This window comes from Mesoplodon mirus, assembly GCF_964341445.2.
Source record: "Mesoplodon mirus genome assembly, chromosome: 8".
Classification (NCBI taxonomy): Eukaryota; Metazoa; Chordata; class Mammalia; order Artiodactyla; family Ziphiidae; genus Mesoplodon; species Mesoplodon mirus.
The window spans coordinates 74679779-74695074 of NC_138984.1; the positions used below are offsets into that span (position 1 = coordinate 74679779).

Sequence of the window (15296 nt, forward strand, 5' to 3'; positions counted from 1 at the left end):
GTGACTGGCTTAATATCTTACAGTTTGCAAACAAAGAAGTAGAACTGATAAACATTTTCAGACTTTTATTAATGTCAGACTGGCTGTCAATTTTTTTGCTATTTTTTAAATTGAGATGTAGTTGGCATGTTACACTATTAGTTTCAGGTGTACAACGTAACGAGTCAATAGATGAATATATTGTGAGGTCTATTCTTTATCATGTCATTTTCCTGTTCCCCAATCCCCATGAAAAACTTTTCAAGTTAATTACAAACCTCCCTTTAGTTACCGAGACCAATAAGGGAATGTTTTCACCTGCCTTACCCAGCTGCTCCTCCCAGGTTGTTTTTTTTTTTTTTTTTTTTTTTTTTTTTGCGGTACGCGGGCCTCTCACTGCTGTGGCCTCTCCCGTTGCGGAGCACAGGCTCCGGACGCGCAGGCTCAGCGGCCATGGCTCACGGGCCTAGCCGCTCTGCAGCATGTGAGATCCTCCCGGACCGGGGCACGAACCTGTGTCCCCTGCATCGGCAGGCAGACTCTCAACCACTGCGCCACCAGGGAACCACCCCCCCCAGGTTGGTTTTTTAGGGCCACACCAGTTACAGTGGCTTGGGTTCCATCTCCCATCTGCTCTACATACTGTTTTTTTTTTTATAAATTTATTTATTTTTGGCTCTGTTGGGTCTTCGTTGCTGCACGCGGGCTTTCTCTTGTTGCAGCAAGCGGGGGCTACTCTTCGTTGCCGTGAGCGGGCTTCTCATTGTGGAGGCTTCTCTTGTTGCAGAGCACATGCTCTAGGCACACGGGCTTCAGTAGTTGTGGCACACGGGCCCAGTAGCTGTGGCTTATGGGCTCTAGAGCGCAGGCTCAGTAGTTGTGGCCCACGGCTTAGTTGCTCCCCAGCATGTGGGATCTTCCCGGACCAGAGCTCAAACCCGTGTCCCCTGAATTGGCAGGCGCGGATTCTTAACCACCAGGGAAGCCCATCTACATACTATCTTGTTAACCTCTTCCAAGTGTGTCCTTCCCCTCCTGGACCTTAGGAACTTTAAGCAAGTTGGTAAACTTCTCCTGTACTACGGTTTTCCTGTACTGCAGTCTTACATGTAAATTGTGAAACAAAAATACCTACTACAAGGGGTTTGGTGAGGCTGGAGGCTCCTGTGATGGTTAAGCGTTTTGTTCTGTTTCTCCTTTTTTGTTTGTATTCCCTATCTGCAGTGTGGAGCATATAGTAGGACTCAAATATTCCTTCTTTCCTTTAAGGAGAGAGAGAATTGGCTGAGCACGGAGTCTTTAATCCCATCCTAAGTACGCACAGCTTGGAGGGCTGTTGTTATCCATGCTCAGATGCTTACAGTTGAGGCTGTGGAGTAGGAATCCCCAGGAGGTCCAGGATGGAACATTGAAGGCTCTGCCCTGGATCTGTTTTCTGTGGGTGCTGGAAATGCTCCTCCCTAGGAGATGGGGTCAAGGTTAAAGCTGCTTCCAAACCTCTGAGTGTTCTTGAGACATCCATGTAACGTGCAGGTGCACTCTGCCATCTGTCCAGCATGGCTTGCTCGCAGGATTTCATATTCTGCGCTCACCCCTCCTGCTGTGCCTTGCTCGTCCATGAAGAGCACAGTGGCCAATTGCCCCCCACCTCAACTTTGTGGGAATCCTGCCAAAAGGTAAAAGCTTCTCAACAGGAGCATGGCAGGGGAGTACACGTCATAATCTCATGTGAGGTTTTAAAGATTAGGGCACCGGGACTCACCCTAGGTCTGCTGAACTAGAATTTGGGGGATGGGGAGGGCGTCCCTGCTATCTGTGTGTGTGTGTGTTTTAAGAAGCTACTCAAGAGGTGATGGTGTGTAATTTCTTGAAAGATATTTGTATGTGGAGTAGACTTGGAAAAAAAAAAAACACCTCTTTCTGAGCCTGAGCAGGTGTTTGGGGGCATTATTTTTGAACTCTGCTAACTAGTTTTACCAGTTTATACTGCCAAGCCGAGCAGTCCCTTGCATCGTAGAACCATTTTATAACTTTTATTTAAAATTGCATAGGACAACACTTTCTACGGCTGTAAGTATACAAGGAATGAGGAAAATGACACTGAAGAACAATTTACTAAATTTAACGAGAGCTTAGGCTTATTTAGAAATCCAGGTGGGGATCTGCTTAAATGGAATTTTTACCACTGTATGCAGGGATTTGCATATTGAAACCAAAGCCTTTCCGACTTGTGGTAACACATTTTTCAAAATGTTGAAATAGCAATTTATATGCATTGCCCTAAGAGAGTTATTGGACAGGAAATTTATCTAGTAAGTTAGACATCTTTTCCTCCTCCAGTTTTTGGGTGGTAGAGAATTTAAGCTAATTTTTCCTTTTCTCTTTCCCTGGGGACCAGCTTCAAGGAAATAGGAGCTTAATAGCAAAGATCATGTTAAATGGCTTTTGTGGTTTTTAACTATGTCTCTTTTGCAAATTTCCCTTTCTCTGGAGAAAAAAAACTTTGCAATCTGTTGTTGTTTGAGGTTTTAATAATTTGATGGGTTTGGAGAACGATGCGTGTCTATTTTGAAATCAAAGAATCTTACCATTTAGGGAGAGACCTTACAGATGATCTGCCATCTGGTTTCCATCACCTCAACTTTATAGAAACTGCTCCTAAGGTCACAAATGGCCTCTAATAGGACTCGTGACATGACTTTTCTGTAGCACTTGATATATTGATCACTCCTCATTTGAAACTTTCTCCTTTGGGTTCCTTTGCATTTTTCCTACTTTTCTCCTTTCGTTTCTTCCTAGGTCCTACTCTTCCTGCTGTTAAATGTTCATATTCCCTGGGCTTGCATCCTTGGTGGTTTGCTTTTAGTCTGCTCAGCCTCTTTGGGGAACTTCAATATTCCTGTGGCTTTAGCCACCACCCACATGTTAATGACCCCCAAGTCTTTCTCTGAGTTTACCCTTGTCTTAAACAATCTTTTGGACAGTTCTACTTGGATGACTCATATGTACTTTTAACTTGAGCTATCCAAACTGAACTCATTTTCCTCCTAATTATTGCCTGCTTTCCACTCTCTGCCTCCCAAAGTTCCCTCACCCCCGTGCTTCTGTCTGCTTTTCCCACTTTGGTCATTGGCACTATTCAAGACAGAAATGTGTGACTCATCCTTCACCCTCCCTCACTCAGTCAGCTCCATATCGTAATTGGCAATTAAGTTCTATCTTTTTTTTTTTTTTTTTTTTTTTTTGTGGTACACGGGCCTCTCACTGTTGTGGCCTCTCCCATTGCGGAGCACAGGCTCCGGACGCGCAGGCTCAGCGGCCATGGCTCACGGGCCCAGCCGCTCCGCGCCATGTGGGATCTTCCCAGACTGGGGCACGAACCCGTGTCCCCTGCATCGGCAGGCGGACTCTCAACCACTGCGCCACCAGGGAAGCCCAAGTTCTATCATTTTACTATCCCAAATAAGAAAGGAAAAGGCCATTCCAGTGACATTTAATTGGACTTTAAAAGTTGTAGTTCGGCTGTATAAGCAGATATAATAACGTGAGACAGTCATGACCATTTATGTCATATACATTTCTTGCTAGGCAGAGTCCTAGGTACTTGTGGTGTTTCTAATTCTTACAGTTATTCTGTAGTATGTCATCTCTGTTACAAAGGAGGATTCTAAGGTTGAGAGAGTTTAAGTTACAGACCCAGGATCACAGGGTAGGTAAAGCATGGTGGGTTAGGATTGGGGGATTTTAACCCTATGGATTGGTCTGCCTGCCTCCAAAGCCTTTACCATCATGTCACTCTGTCTTGTTATGTTCCCATGATGCCACAGATTTAGATTTCTAGTGAGGAGGTTGACTGTGTTGAAGGCAGGAACTGGGTCTTACTCAAATTTCTGTGTCACCGTGTGTGTGTGTGCTTTTTTTTTTTTTTTTTTTTTTTTACATAGTAGGTGATAAACACAAGACTCTTAAATGGCAAAACCATGGTCTGTGTCTTCTGTGGCTTCATCTGGGTTCAATCCCTTGTTTTCCTATTAGCTGTGCACTAGCTGGGTAGCCTGAGATGAGGCCGGTAGGGTCATGCTGCTTATTACCCTTGCAGGGTTTTTATGGGAAGGTGCTTTAAAATTCAGGGACAATTTTGAGAAATTCTGTTTAGTTGTGGAAGTTGATAGTTGGCCAGCCCAGATGAGCCTCTTTTTTTGGTTTTAAATAACAGCATGTGAAAATATAAACTCTTCTGGACCTCTGATCGTGCTGATTGAATCATTCGTGTGCTTGCAGTAATAAAGGCAGAAAAGTCCCTTCCACGTAAAAACCTTGTTAATGAGAATAGTATATATAGATCTGATTTTTGCCCTTAGGTCTGAATATAACTTTTGGAACAGCTGAGGATATAATCTGTGAAACCAGATAGTACATGTTTAGGTCTAGGCAAGTGAATTAAAGCATAGTCTACTGAAGTTTTTTCTTCTGTTTGATTGATCTTAGGAGGATGGACTTCAAGAAGTGCTGTACCAAAACAGTCCCTAAATCCTGGCACAGACGGTTCTGCATTTTGTTTCCTCATAGCTCTCCTTTTGCCCTGTCCTGAGAAGGAAATGCTCTTTGTTTTCCATCATAATTCTCCCTGTTCCATCATATTTTGGTAACAAGGTCCTCTGAGGAGAGGGTCCCCTTTAGTGAAGGTTTAATGGTTTCTAAATTCCACAGTGACAAATTGGTTTTATATATCCTGTCTTTAGGCCCCATGCTGTGCAATAGAGACGGGTCTTGTACATCATTTAATTTCGGGATCCAAGGCTTAGGGTGCCAAAAGTTAGGGTCTAGTGTTCTTCAAGAAAAGAAATGGAGTGCCATGTTTAGAGGGAAGGCGTGGCCTGGGCAGGCTACGAAGTTTCTCTGACTCTCACTTTCTTTATCCCCTCCTTTCATCAAAGAGTACAATTATAGTCCCTACCTCCTCCTTGCTGTGAGGACTAAACCAGACACTTCACAGTGGAAAACGTAACGGTGCCTGCTACTGGGTGCGTTTGTGTCCCCACCTCTGCTGTTATTTTTATGGTGGTTTGTTGGATTCGTGGAGTAAAGGTCTTCTGTTTGTTACAGATTCACAGTATTGATAAGAGATAATTGTAAAAAGTCATAACATAAGTCTGAGTTGGAGATGAATGGCTTTGTGGTTTTCAGTGAGTTATCAGTACATTGAAATATGGGCTTTATTAGGTTTGTGAGAAGGAATAAGGGAATTGGCTTGGGAAGTTGGACTACATAAAGACAAGGGCCAGGTATTTATTATTTTATATCCAGCTCTGTTGCAGACTCGCATATTTTTCTGTACCAGAAAGATGTTTCAGTGAGACCATGACAACTTAGTACATGTGTGCAACATCTTCATTTTATCTAGAACAGCTTCACATCTACTGTCTGTAATTCAGTCATTCAAGAAACATGTGTTCCACTGGGTTCTAATTGGGCTGTTTTTCCTTTAAGAAGGCATTGGGACCACACACACATACTTAGGAAATAACTTTGTAACTGTGTTCATGTAGTGTGTATAAGGAACCTTTCCAGTTTGGAGACTGTAGTTTCTGCAACTCAGCCCCTCACCCCCCAGCTTGAAAGGAGAGTGATCTCTGTGTATATGTATGTGCATGTGTGGTTTCCATGCCACTTCACAATACCGATTTTGTTCCTTAGGTCTGAGATATGTTTCATACTTGTGTGTATGTGCTGAGAGGTGGTGACAGAATCCATGATCAGAGGTTTCACTGCAGAGCTAAAGGGCCTTAATTGAACCTGTCTCTGTGTTTTAGAGAAAAAAAAATCTCATGTTCATACCTGGCATGTCACATAACTTCAAGTGTAAAGCTTGAACTTCATAGGTTTGATTCAAGTTTTATCTGACTTCTAAAAATAACATTTATAATCTCCATGCGTAGGAATTGTGTAATTCAGAACTTAGTCGATGTGTTTTTTGCTGTTGGGTTGGGGTTGAATGCCTCCAGCTTAGCTCAGAGCTGCCATCCCAGCTCTTCTGGAAACTGCACAAGGCTTTCATCTTTCTGGGAAGCTGGAGCGGTGAGCCAGGTTTAGGTAATTTTATTAGTCTAGAAGAAGTATTACACGTTTGCAGCTGTTGTTGTAGGTCCCCAATCATGGAAACAAAAACCGTCTCGGTTACCCAGGATCCATGAGAAATTGGCGGTGGCCCAGTGTAAGTCCATGTATTTTGGACTCCGAATTATATTTATCCTCATAGGGCATCCCCTGTGAAGGCATGCAGCTGGGGAACGACCTGGATGTATGAAGCAGAGAGGGCAGAAGAGGCCAAGCCTTGGGTACCAGTTTCACTAGGAAGCCTGATCCAGTTAACTGGAAGACTATACTTGCTAGACCTTAAATACCTTTTAAAAGGGTAAGAAGAGCATCCATGAAAACAATAAAACCGATGTAAAACACACTTGTCCCCAATATTCACCCTGGCTTTCCCGGTTTTGAATATTGTCTCACGCTGTAAATTTCTACAGCGCTCTCTCTTGCAATGCCAGGTTTGCTATTGTGAGTGAGTTAGTAATTTGGTGGTGATAGACTTCCTTGTTAAATAGAACTTTTACAGACTACTCTGTAAACTAATCATGGAACTTGGCTTTTAAATGTTAAGAGTGGTGCATATCTGGAATACCCAATCCTGCTAATGTGTGCCAATTAGTAAGTTACCATTTAATTTCCTGAATTTCAGTTGTTCCATGAGTGGTATAAAACTGAGCTACTTTTTCTCTAGAAACTCCTGGGCTATTAGCAGAGCTTTTGGCAAGTCTGAGTAATTGTTCCGTTGGGTCTGACTCTGATTCTCTGGGTCACGGTCCCTAACTCTTAGGGTCATTGGATGCACATCAGAGGATCTGTGAATGTGGGTGAGTGGGTGAAGAAAAAAAGTACACTTTTATTTTCACTATCCTCTAGCCAAAATGTGTTTTTTTCCCTCCAATCATGAAAGGGGCCCATAAGCCATGTACTGTCAGCACCTGTGGCATTGCCACTTAGAAATTACAAACTTTTGTAGCACGTTGTGGGAGATAGTTTAAGCTATCAGGTATGCCTACCACTGCTCAGAAAACTACAGTAGCTCTTAGACCTGCTCTTGTGTCATGTTATTTATGCATTAAGAAGCACACATTACTATTTTCACAGATTGCTTTCTAAATATTTTGATGTCTGTTTCAGTATAATTGATTTTCTTTGTAATCGCATTTTCTATGTCAAAATCACCCAGGAACATTCTGATTGGAGGGTCTAGATTGCTGAAGCAGCCCATGGCACTTAAAAGGTCACATGCTCCTGCCTTGGATGGCACCCTTGTATTATCTTTCCTATCTTCCTTTGAGACTGGATTTGTTAACATTAAAAAAAACCCCACAAAACTCTACATGTTTGGCCTTTATTTCCTAGCATGAGTTGTCTTTGACTTTTATTATCTAGAGCTCTGGTATTCCCCCATTTTGGGGCTGTTGGAATGGATTAAAAAATAAAGCCACCACCCGTTCCCATGTGATCTTTCTCATGGGCCCCCTGTGGCAGTCACACTGGGAGACTGCTTACTGCAGCCAAATGTTTATGGCCCAGAATGGTTTCCCTTACAAATTTCAGATAAGAGCACAGTGATCCATGTGTTGAGATATTTGCTTTAGCTGTGGGAAGAGATGATCCTGTGTGGCTTGTATGAATTTGATTCAGCTCTCCACTGCATTAGCACTGCAGGCATTCCCTAATTTATTTTAGAACTTGATGTCCAAGGTTAAGACCATCTTACATTTATTGGACTGTGTAAAACAGCCCAGAGGAGGAAAGCTTGGGCACCAGGCCATTCCTTGCCCCAGCCCATCACCTTTTATTAAGCTTCATACAATTCATTCTAGTGAGAAATGGGCAGGGTTTTTTTTTTGTTGTTTTTTTGAGCTCCCCTCTTGAATAACGTAGTTCCAAATTTCCGGGTAAGTGTTAGGAATAGGGGAAGCATTGCCCATGTGACACAGAGGTCTCTGCCCCCAAATAATCTTCCTCGTTGGCAGTATGGCCCATCTCCGTGTTCTCCCCCTATGAGCTCATGAATTGAAGAGTGTGCTCTTTTTGTTGCATGTATTTTGTTGTGTGATGCCTCCAGATCATATACATTGACAACACTGTAGTTTGAAGTAACTCTGATAAGATGGATGCCTAGTAACTCTGAGGGAGTGGACAGGAGGTGTCTTTCAACAGAGGTAGATTCTCTTTTTCAAGATAGATTGAGGAGGCATGGGATGCCTCTCTAGGGGTGACGGGGGGTTGTGTTTGTGTGTGTGTGTGTGCACGCGTGTATGTGTGGCCAAAGATGATTTTTCCCCCCTGTTGGACGGTTTTGTCTGTTTTAATACCTCACCAGGCCCCTGGGAGCTCATCTCTCATTTTTATCCAAAAAAGTAGGCCTAGGATAGGGACTTCATGGTCAGGCTCTGGAGCGAAACTGCTTGGATGGGCCCCCATGAGCTACGTGACCCTGGGCAAGTCCCAGCCTCTCTGTGCCTTCACAGAATGGAGACATTAATAGTACCCTCCCCAGAGGGCGGTTGTGAGGATTAAATGACTGTGTGTGTGTGTGTGTGTGTGTGTGTGTGTATATATATATATATATATATATATATACATACACATACATACATATGTGTGTGTATATATATAAAAGTAAAGAGCTTAGAGCAGGGCCTGGAATATAATTAGTGTTAAATACATGTTGCTGGCTGCACATCAGAATCACCTGGGGGAGTTAAAAAAAACCAAACTACATGGGTATTGAAAACTCCCAACTTAATGAAATCAGGGCCTGGGGAGGTTAAAACCTTGTTCAGAGCATCATAGCAAGTCACTGACAGAAGTGGAGGAGGGATTTTGACATCTTGTATTCTGGGGCTTTAAGAGAAAGATCCATCTGTCAGCTCTGTAAGCAAGAAATCTTTGTGTAATGAATAGCTGCCTTTCACAGGGCATCTTTGAAGTTGTCTGACCTTTTTCACTTTGAGGCCAGTTGCAGTGCAATTTAAAAAATTTAATTTCTTTAGATTTATGATACCAGGCTTCGTTCAGCTGGCACTGACTGATTGAGTACCTTTACACTTCTTGAAAAATGGACTTTCTGACATGTCTTCAAGGTCTCTTCTCCTTTCATACTAAAGGCTTATCATCAACCCATGCCATAGACTCCTCAGAGGAGTTCCTTTTTCATCTGTGGTGATGGTTTATCAGCTACTGTGATTACAGTGGCCCTATGAACAAGAAATAAATCTTCCCCCTTACAGTGATAGCACCTACAGGTGGAAGAGACTTGATATTGTCCTGTCAGATGGCAAAGGGAGCAGTGTTCCTGTTAGACAGATGAGCCCGTGAAAGGTGAAATAACTTGCCCAAGGTCGTTTTGTTAATGTAATGCCTCCTACCTTTACTCGGGGACCTGTAATTGTCACACATCAAGAAGGTGGTCAGGTTCACAGCTCTGTTGTGTGATACAAGTGGAAAACTTAACGGGAAGGAGGAGGGAAAAGAAAAGAGGATGTAATCAGAGAGGGTGGTTGTTAGGGAGCTAACCGCCATATGAGGCTTGGGACTGGGGTCTCCAGTTGCTCTAAACCTTCCACAGGGGAGCATCCTGTGATCCTGGTCACATCCTGCACGGAGCTGTGTGAGAAAGGATGGAACCACGTGCAAAGTCTGTGGTTCATATTCAAACCCTAGGTGGTTCTCTACGGGCTTTTGGCCTCATGGCCGCTGTGGCTCAGCGTTGGCTTTCTCCCGGCTCTCCTCAGCTGGATCCATAACAACGGTACTTTCACCCTCATACAAAAGCCACTTTGTCCTTTAGACTTGTATTCTGTGCTCTCCTGGTCACCTCCCTGTCCCACCTTCCCTCAGTTCATTGAGGACTTTGGAGGCAGCAGGTCAGAGCCTGAGCTTTCAAGTCAGATGTGGGTTCAAGTCCCAGCTTCACCTTTACAAATTGTGTAACCTTGGGAAAGGTGTTAATCCCTCTAAGCCTTTGCTTCCTTATTAATAAAGAGGAATCAGTGAAACTGTCCCATAGTTTGTTTTTTTTTTTTAAGGATAAAATGAGATTACATATGAATGTAAAGCTCTTCCACTTACCTGATACACAGTAAACACTTAGTAAATAATAGCTGTTAGGGTGGTGGTTGATATCCCTAATCCTGTCTCTGTTGCCGCAGGAAGCATCTGAATGGCCCTTCCCCAGACCGAGAATCAAGTGCCTTGACTTGTTTGCTTCCAACCTTCACTTGAGGATATTCCACTTCAGCAAACCATGCTGTTGGCCATCATGTGGGCTCTAACATTGTCTGGAATTGTTCCACATCCAAAGATTTAAAATTAAGAAGCCCAGACAGCCTTTTTCAGCTTCCTCATTGACTTAGTCTGACTGTATTTGCTCTTTGACCTGTTTGAGACACCATCCCTGTTCTCTCTGGTGGTCCTTCCTCTCAGGCCTCCACTTGCTTCCTGTCCAGCCTTGATTCCATGGCACGCCACTCTGAGCACTCTTGTACGAGCACCCTTACCAATCTTGTTGCGCCTGTGCTGCAAACACCCGATTACTGATCAAGCCTCTTGTCCTCCGGATGGTTCTTTCTTGGGGCTGAGCATCAGAGGATGGAGTTGCCCACTTTCATCATTTGGTGCTGTGTCTTGCTCTGCAGCCTTGGTTGGGCAATCAAAACTGTTCAGCTGTCCTTCTCATCTTGTGCTTGCCTTTCTCTCCTCTACAAGGGCTATTCTGAACCTTCTCTGCTCCTCTCATACCTTAGTTTTACTTTATAGAGAAAATGGAGGCATGGACTTGTAGCTTCCTGCCCATGTTTGTTGACAGTGTTGTCTTCCTCCTCTGTCATATTATACTTTGTGCTCCTCTTTGCTTGGCACAGAGTTGATACTCAGGAATGTGTGTAGAATGAAAAACCTGCAATTGCTAGCCCAATGCTTATTCCGTAATTGGGAAATTGGGTTGTAACCCTGTCTCTGCCACTTGCTGGCTCAGGAGAGTCAGGACAAGTTCCTCCAATGCTCAGGGCCTTGCATTTTATTTTATTTTTATTTTTATTTTAAATTGATTGATTGATTGCTGCATTGGGTCTTTGCAGCGTGCAGGCTTTAGTTGCGGCGAGCGGGGGCTACTCTGTTGTGGTGCACGGGCTTCTTATTGCAGTGGCTTCTCTTGTGGAGCGTAGGCTCTAGGTGCGCGGGCTTCAGTGGTTGTGGCTCGTGGGCTTGGTAGTTGTGGCTCGCGGGCTCTAGAGCGCAGGCTCAGTAGTTGTGGCGCACGGGCTTCGTTGCTCTGCGGCATGTGAGATCTTCCTGGACCGGGGCTCGAACCTGTGTCCCCTGCATTGGCAGGCGGATTCGTAACCACTGCACCACCAGGGAAGTCCCATGGGCCTTTCATTTTAAATGAGGATGTTACATTTACTTAAATTTATTAGGCTGGCGGTGTGTTTTGAGGTACAGTTATTTCTTTTGAGAATTATAGCTGGAAAAATTATGTTCCTCCCCGGTGTATCCATTGATATTGAAGTGAGAAAGCATACTGTGTTTGCTGGTGAAACGGAGCAAGGTCTGGCCATCCAGAGTCCCACAGACTAGTGGAGGAAGCAGGTGGGTGAGCAATTAAAGTAAGACCCAGACGGCTTCTAAGAGGAAGCTTTGGAGGTGGGTTTTGAAGTGGGCTTGTGAAGTGTCTGCTTTTTCTAATAGATTAAGTATCTGTGACTGTCTAGATGGTGGTGGTGATGGTAATAATGTCACAGTTATTTTGTCCTCTAGTTAGGTAGTGTCTTGCTGTTAGGTTGAGAGGTGGGTGCTTGGCTGGGGAACGTCCGGGTGAAGACAGCTTCTGGATGAGCAGGGGCTTTCTGCAAGACTGGTGCTCAATCTTGCTCCAGAGCCATTGGCCTGGGAGGCATGATTATTGCCAGGAAAGCTGCCCTTGGTTATTTCCTTATGAGCCCTTCCTGGTTTGAGGCAGAATGTATTGCTTTCAGGTTTTGGCTTTTCTGTTATTATATTTATCCCTTCTGTATGCATATTCGAAACGCCGAAATATAACCTGCCGGCATCTGGTGCTTCTGAAGGCCTGATAACAGAACAGGTCCTGCTATGGAGATGTGCTGTTCACCGTGTATAAGTCAGATAACTTTGGCCATAAACTTTGAAATTAGTACTTGGTATCAGAAGAATTCTTACATTATTAGTCCAAATCCCTTGTGGGAGAGAACTGATTTTGATTTCCCCTCCATAACAACCCTGCTATTCTTTCATTTAAGGAGATTTATTTAGCGTTTGTTGCATGTAAGGTACTTTTTTAGGTGCCATGGGGGATTTGTAGAGTTCAACATTTTTTACTGTGATTTTGATTGATAACCATCTGTAAGTACAAAGTGGGATGTGGAATTAAAGATACCTTTTGAATATCATGGCCTGGGAAGGCTTTATGGATGAGATAGTGTTCAAAGTTGAATGGAACAAATCCCTTCACAATCTAGAAAAATGGCTCTTGTAGCCAGAAACAGGTAGCTTCTTGATATTTTCTTCCAAAAGTGAAATTTCTTTTTTGCCAAGTGTTATCAAAATGAAAACTTCTTTAAACAAACTTGTATATAGTAATTTAGGAGAGTCAGATTTGTAAGGACACTGTTCTCAAAACAACTTGTATATCTTTCTACAGAGTATTTTAAATATGGGTTGAAAATTATTTCAATCTAATAGGGAATTTCCACTTAATCTTGTGCATCAGAACTTAAACATTTGAGTTGAAACTTCATGCCCAGAACTCTTTTACATTCATATTACTTGTGACTGTAAATTTACTTTGCTTTTAATAACTTAGGCAAAAAGACGTCAGGTTTGAGTATAAGACAAACCTAACTCTAAAGAAAAGAATAGCAGAATTTAGAGGTACAATTTGTAGAATGGCTTTGAATAAAGAGGACCAAATGGTTGGGTCTGTGTGTCTTAGGGGATAAATCACAGCCGAATGATGTCCTGTTTCCCAGCTCTGCATGTTAAGCAATACCAAGGGCCGCTTTTTTACTTACCATCACAATTGCTTTCTGGTTTCTTGATCAATAACCCCTTCTCCTCCTCCCCAGCTTTCCTGGACGAGGCGTCTGAATCCTAGTGAAGTTTGGTAACTTGTTCCCAGTCACAATGCCAGGACCAGGTCTCCTAATTCCTAGGCTCCTTCTACTACCCTGGGGGGAAAAATGGGAGAGAGACCTCCTAGAATTTCAAGTATTCATCAAAGTTGTTTTTTCCCCAGCCTCCTGGGATCTTTAAAGGAGTGTCAAGATATGGCTCTTGCTTTCAGGAAGTTTCTAGAAGGCAGTTTTCCGTGAATTTCCAGCAGCAGCCATTGCCCCCTCTAGCAGGGCTTTGTTTCCTTTTGTGGTCTCTGTCCTGCTTTGTTTTCTCTTACTTCCTCTCTACTATATTATTTATTCTGTAGGCTGCTTTAGACAGCACCTCCCCACCCATCACCACCACCCATTTCCTTTCTTTTGATAAACACTAAAGGTTGCCAATGCAAAGGAAAGTTCTAAAGGCAGTACTACAGAAGACATGGCTATGTGTAGGTGAGTCTTAATCTTATTAGGTTGAGACGTTTTTGAGCCCCTAAAATTGAGGATGTTTTTGATGTATCTCTTCTCTTAAATTAAAAAAACAATGTCTTAATGATCATGTGCATCTTACTTTCCAGTGTTTCACTTGTAGATATTGCTACTCTGCCTTTATTTATTTTGGCAAAAGAAAGCAGACACCTTCTGAGACTGCTTTGCTTTGAGGTCAGATGGATGGTTTGATGCAAGAAGCTCCTTTCAGTGGAGTGAGCACAGAGCGTGTGCTTAGGTGTCCAGGATAACTGGATAATAAGGGTTTATTATCTTGAGATTTTAAGGCTGACTCAGGTGTGGACATGAAGGGACATTATGAAATGCAGCATTTTCCTCTCAAGTATCTCTTGGATTTAACTGTTTTCTTGCATTCCTTGCAAATGAGAATATATAGGAATATTCTTTGTAATTTATAAACTGCTATGAATGTTGGTTAATTGCTTGATTTGGAGGAAATGGCTCATCTGTGTTCATTGCAGCCTTGTTAAATCTGTCAACAAATATTGAGAACAGAGTGTGTGGGAAGGCTGTGTTCCGGCTTCTGTTCCGGCTTCTGTTTGTATCTATTAAAGAATAAACATAGTCCCTGCCCTCAGCTCATGGAGTCGATTTGAAATTTCATAAATAGGTGGTATGGCACTCCAGAAGAGGAAAGTCTTTTTTTTTTTTTTTTTTTTTTTGTGATACGTGGGCCTCTCACCGCTGTGGCTTCTCCTGTTGCGGAGCACAGGCTCCGGACGCGCAGGCTCAGCGGCCATGGCTCACGGGCCCAGCCGCAGAGCGGCATGTGGGATCTTCCCAGACCGGGGCACAAACCTGTGTCCCCTGCATCGGCAGGCAGACTCTCAACCACTGCGCCACCAGGGAAGCCCCGGAAGAGGAAAGTTGTAAGGCTGGTGTTATTGTATGATTTCAGACAAGGTGGTCATGGTTATGATACTGTCATTGCGATTGCAAACTGAAATAGGTTTTTCTCTTATTTTTAAACCATCTCACTGTTTAATCTAGGATAACTTTTGTTATATTTTATATACCCTTGTAATCACTGCAGAATGCTTATTTAACACATAACATGGAGACATTGTGCCTATTTCCAAAGAGTTTATGTGTTAAGGGAGAAATCTAAGAAGTAAAAGTAAGCTCAATAGTTGGTTTAACTTCTGTGGGTTTTGAGAAGAAGAATCTATGGCATCTATGGCATTTGGGAAACTTAGATGTCGAATGATAGTAGAAAAATAAGGAAATGTAAGTGACTTCAGATCATTGACCTAAAGGTCATGTCATATACTCATATTTTACTTTCTTTGAAATGAACATTATAGGAAATTTTCTCCCATTAGATCATTGCAGTTGTTGTAATCTAGAGGCTGGTCTTTTCTCTCTTCCTCAAAAATATATAAAGAAATGAGAGCTGAAGTTCTCTACTTTTTCAAAGATTTATTTTTATTTATTTTTTATTTTTAAATAGGACTTATTCTTTTTTTTAAAAAATTAATTAATTTAGTTTTGGCTCCATTGGGTCTTCCTTGCTGTGTGCGGTCTTTCTCTAGTAGCAGCGAGCAGGGGCTACTCTTCGTTGCGGTGTGCGGGCTTCTCATTGCGGTGGCTTCTCTT

At 42.9% G+C, this 15296-nt stretch overlaps 1 protein-coding gene across 4 annotated transcripts in view; it reads left to right on the forward strand.

Annotated features, from left to right (window-relative positions):
- Positions 1 to 15296, forward strand: part of TANC1 (tetratricopeptide repeat, ankyrin repeat and coiled-coil containing 1) — a 239929-nt gene that overhangs the window by 54429 nt on the left and 170204 nt on the right. The window lies entirely within an intron of this gene.